We start from the raw sequence: 5,797 nt of genomic DNA, 5'->3' as shown, positions 1-5,797 counted from the left end.
AAACCTGTTTTTTTTTTTCCACCTTATAACAGTGACTGTGTGATTCAAAGAAAGTAGATACACGTATGTTACATATTTAATTTGAATATTATCAAAATTACATAAATTAGGGACACAATTCTATTTTCATTTCTCATTCTGTTTTCTCTCCAGTCCACAAAGTCTGGATTTTTTGTGTCTTTAACTATTTGTCAGCAGCAAAATCCACGGGAAAGTGCTTTTTATCTTGCACATTAGAGAGCCTTTCACCAGGAGGGCACAGAGATGTGATCCTAGAAAGCAGAACCAGGTCAGTATGAATCCAAGTCTCCAACACTCTGGGGAGACCACAATAGGACACAAGACAAGGGACAGAAGTAATGTGGGATGCAGTCTTCAAATGAAAAGCTCATAGAATAAATGTGGATACACGTGCATATTCTGTGAGGCATCTGATCTGAGGTCATGGAAGCTAGAGAGCTGAACATATGCTCTCAGCCTGATCCTCTTAGTATGGGTGGACACAATCTTTACTGTATAATAGGAAACTGTACTGTCTCCGACACTGGTGCAACTGCCGCTGTAATAGCGGCCAGCCTTGACACTGGTCTGGACACTGCGAGTATCCAGTAAAGAGTCACAAAAAAAGGATCAAAAGCTTACAAAGCTTACAATACACCCTGAATAAATTGTTCCACCACCTAACTAACTTAGCCTTCATTTCTGATCATTGGATTTTCTTGCACCTTTCTCTGTTGGAAGAAAGACTCCTCTGTAACCAAATCAGGGTTCCATGTTCCATGTAACAGGAATTAGAAATTGTGATCAAGCTAACTCAAACTTTTGCTTAGTCAAGCTAAGAAGACAGAGCCCACTGTTTTATTTTATTGCAATGCTTATTTTTTAATCTCTTGATCAGTCTAGGCTCCTGCTATATGCTCTTAGCTTTTGTGAGAGCTAGACGGGTTGAGGGGCTCTTTTCTAATATTTGTGGTTTGCAAAAGGATCTCCTTGTATCCTGAGCGAGGAGGAAAATGGTGACAAAAAGGTGGGGTCTGATGCTGAAAATACTGCTTATGTGTTTCTTTCCACTCTTACTAATCCAATTAGATTAGTTAGGAAGTTTTTCTTGATGTGGTTTTCTTTGGTTTTGTTTGTTGTGGGGTTTTTTTGTTTGTTTGTTGGTTTTGGTTTTTTTTTTCAAACTAAGCACTGAGGGCAAAATTCAGTCCTTTGAGGAACCCAAAGCATGGAGTTGACTTCTGCTGATCACTTGCTCTGAAGCTGAAGGAACTTCAGTGCATGAACACAAAGCACTGTCAGTTGAGAACTCATCTGCAGGATCCCCTCTCCTTTTTAACACTGCTTAATTCTATCACTGAAATAAGGACAACAGGGTCTATTTTGGGTTTTAAAGGTAGTTTGTCATGTACTTGTTGCTTGGTAAATGAGTTTATGTGGGATACCATAATACAGGATTTCAACCTTACTTTAAAATCTATGTTACAAATCAGTATGATTTTGCTACTGGTTTAAGATTAGTGCTGTCAAATATTAACAAAATACAGGAAATATGTCCTTCTTGTTCAGGAAATGCTTGTATCATTGAGTCAGTAAAACTGCTTCAGCTTAAGAGAATCAGATTTAAATACTACTTACAGACATGCCTAACATAACAGCAATAAATATTACTGGTATATTGAGTGTTTGCTTAAATTCAGAAGCTAACAGATGAACTATGTGTTAGTTTTTCTCTTCCTGTACATTACATGATACAACAACTTGATGAAGCATTTGCTATTTAAAAAGTTCTGAAAATATTTTCAGGAAATGTACTTTCTGTAAGATATACAGATTTTGGATCTTGTGCAATATTGCACAGAATATTTGTATCTTCTTTATATATTACAGCTATGTATTCTTTGATAGCTGAAGGGAGGAAAACAGAAAATTATGCTTCTTTAATGGGGATAAATAACAGAAATTCATTTTCACCAACAGAATTAATATAACCCTATAAATATATATATAATGGGAATGTCACACTTTTAGTTTCCATGGTTAAGCCCACAAGTTATTTACTTTAACTACTTTTCTACTTTGTCCTTCTTGCCGTGGTCTAAAGGATGATTCTGGTTCCACTTCCCACTGCTAGCATTCAGCCCATTTATACCTAGGAAACTATGAGAAAAATAAATAAAGAAGAACGATGCTGGACTTAGGGCAGCCAGGGAGCTTTCTTTACGCTCCAGTCACTCTTTGGTGATTGGTGCAATCACCTTTATTGCCCCAGCAGGCCTTTTCCAGACCTAACATACAACATTTCATGTCCTTCTCTGGCTTTGTAGAACCTCAACAGCAAATTTCCAAACATTATTTCCCACTTGCATCTGTCTGTCGTTTTGCCTCTCTCTCTTCCAGTTTACCTCACATATTCTGACACAATCCAAGAAAACAACAGATGGCAAGTTCATCCAAGTGGGTGTTATCCATGAGGGACTGCAAAACAAGAGCTTGTTTTCCAATAACTTCCTGCCTTTCAGGTTAAAAGTTTCAGAACCTACTGCAACTCTGTAATGTGAGTCTCAAAAGCGAGTTAGCACAGAGTAGTCGGTTTAGACAGGGAAAGATCCTCTGTTAACTTCAGTAAGCTGGGACTGAGACATGCCCTTGAACAAAATTTTGAATCTAACCTCTACTGACTAGATTTGGATATAGGATTCCTAATGTGCAATGCATGAGTAGCAATGATAACACAGTCCACACAAGAAACAGAGGTAGTAAAGAAAAGTAGGAGAACAAGAAGTTGGGTAGTTATGTGGGAAACATCTGTTCAAAAACAGTTGTCAGATTAAAAGGCTTGGGAGAGAAGGGAAAGAGAAAGGGAATAATGAAGGAGAGAAGGAACGAAGGAGGAAAGGCGGATGGGACAAAGGAGTGAAGGAGTAAAGAGAGAAGGAAGAAATGAGAGAAGGATGAGTATAAAGCATAGGAAGACATATTTAGTCACGCAGTGGTTTTGCTGAACTCCTCCTCAGCAAAAGTGCAATTCTTCAACATTTTAGGGCTTTCAGTTGTGCCAAAAAAACCAATGAAAATAAATGCTGTAAAAGAGTTACAAACAAATAATATAGATTTTTATTGGATTTCCCTGGGTAGAAGTGGGACAATATCAGTATCTTGTCCTGACGAGAAAGTGGGGAAACGTTTTCCTTCTGTTCCTCAGCAAAAAAAAAATAAATCCTTTTGATGAACAAAGAAAGAGGGGTGCAAATACTTTGGGATACGTATGGTGATTAGCTATGAAATGGGGAAGTAAGTATATGAAGCATGAGAAAATTTAGCCCAGGTTACAGAAGAAGTTTTGGCTTTTTCTTCTTTTGATAGGCCGACTCAGCCTACAGCTTAATGAGTACAGCAGGCTACAACTAATATAATTAATAGCTGTTACTGAACAAAGTGGTACATATTATTAGAAGTAGTGTCAGAAGACAAAAAAAAATACTGGCAATATAAAAGCAAAGGTAGGGGATAATCTTTAATTCTGGGATAAAGGAGGAACACTGCTGAACTAGAATACAGGACATCTCTACTGACACCACTGAAGAGGTTTCAAAAGTCAAACAAAAAGGAGTAATTTAAATCAGACAAAGAAGTAGTTAATTGGCTTTGTTTCACCTACCTTTGGGTGTTTGAAGTAACCCATTCAGACTTGAGCTAGTGAGGCAAAGTTCCTATTAGAAAGAAAGAGATGCTTCAAGGGAACAATTGTCTGAACACAGATACCTGCCTTAGGTCAAGATGAATTGCCCTTTCATGGTGTCTATTTTTTTTTCCCTGACTATAAGGTGGACCTTCTGTTGACCACTCAAACTTAGATAACTAATTTCTATTTGCTCAGGTTAGAGCAATTCAAGGCAACCCAGGATATAAACTGTTGCCAAATAAAGCATCAAGAACTTTGTTGAGATGAGGAAGACTTTTGTACTGGGTCTGGAAGGACTGTGGTGGGTTGACCCCAGCTGATAGCCAAACACCCACACAGTCGCTCTCTTACCCCTCTCTCGCATGAGACAGGGAATGAGCAGGCCTCTGTGTGGCACTGGCTGTTGGCTGGGGTCAATCTACCACAACTTTATGTGTTAGTCAGTCTTGTACTAAAATCCTTTATTTTGCCTATTCGTCAGGAGGACTTTGTATGTTGGTCAATCTTGTTGAATTAAAAGATTGCTAAATAATTGTTTACAAACCCCTGGAGCTATAAAAGCAATCTGAAATACTGCTATCATTAAACATATTTTGCACTACGCATTCCTTCTGTCAAGAAACAGTAGGAATCTAAACGATGGCTCTTTCATGTGGACTTGTTAATAAAGGGAAATCCTTCTAGTGCCAAGAAATAGGGTTTGTGAAATATAGATGTCATATTTTTAGTGGTATCATTTTGCCTGAGCTAACACACTTAGCAAGAAACTAAAATTAAAATCTAGATTTCCTGACACTGGCGAGGAAGTAAGAGAAGTAAGAATGCTGAGTCAATTACTCATTAAAAAAAAAAGGGGGGGGGATATTACTGTGTTTAATTGTACACACTCTGCCTGTTTCTTCTGCTTCATTTTTTCCAGTGATTTCAGTGCAATGGTTTCTTCAGTTTGTCTCCCTCTAGTGGATGACCCCTTCTGTGTGTCAGCAGAGTCTTTAATCTTGGATTTTTCTTTTTTTTCTGCACTTGTACTGTGTGGTTACAAGGTTATTATTACAATGGAATAATCTATACACAGCAATGCCTCTATTCCATCCCTGATGACTGCATCTTTCAAGCTTATATTTGTTCCTGTTGCCCCAGGTATCAGCTGTCTAGGCTACAATTCATGCAAGGTATTTTCAATCCTCTCCTCACTTTAAAGAAATATAATCATACTGTATTGTTTTTCAGTCATTCTTCTGTCTCCCAGATGAGTCTGGGAACTGGATCAGAATGCAGGTCTGTGTACAGCAGACTTTTCAGTGATCTAAATTAGGACCTGGTGAAACAAAGTAAAGCTAGGCACAGTTAAATCATATCACAAATATGGAATGCCTTTTCTAAGCCTCCAGCAAGTAAAATATTTCAGCAACATAGATATATTCTAGTACTTGATGGATAAAAGATAACATGGCGTACTCCATTTTTTAAAGGATCCCTCTTTAATTTGGGAAAAAAAAATATTTAATTATAAGAAACACAGAATCTGTCTTGGGCTTATTTGCATTACCTGTATTATAATGTTAGAGTTTCTGTAGTGTGTCAGAGTCCTGCTGAGTTTAAAACACTACAAACCACAACAAAAAGGCTATTTCCTGCCCCAAAGACCTTATGCTACAAAAGGCAGGGCAGCCAAAGAAGTGGGCTTGGCAAGGAGAAGGTGGGAATGGAAGGAGGTAATAAGAACTGACAGCAGCTGCTGAATATTATTAGTATTAGTATGGGCTGCCGAATGTCTTTGTGACTGCAGTATTTTATAGGCAGAGGAAAGGTTTCAGGTTTACAGATGTGGATCTGAAGAAGAAAAAACCCACGACCACTGGCACTTCTATGTCCGAAGGGGCACGCCTCTTCCAGAGCACAAGTTTTTTTTCCTGTGACTACATTCACATTATACTGTTGATTTTCTTGCCTTTCCTGCTCGTTCCAGGCGGCACTGCTGTTGAAGTAGGACATTATATAGATTCTGTTGTAATTAAGCAATTAGGTGCACAATTAAATCTGAAGTTAGATAAATGCTGTGAGCTGCACTCTGTAACTGCTTGTGAAGTGACACCCAGGTCGTTTGTTCCC

The sequence above is a fragment of the Chlamydotis macqueenii genome, chromosome 1, assembly GCF_036417535.1.
Source record: "Chlamydotis macqueenii isolate bChlMac1 chromosome 1, bChlMac1.mat, whole genome shotgun sequence".
NCBI classification, from domain to species: domain Eukaryota; kingdom Metazoa; phylum Chordata; class Aves; order Otidiformes; family Otididae; genus Chlamydotis; species Chlamydotis macqueenii.
This window is presented reverse-complemented; position numbering follows the sequence as displayed.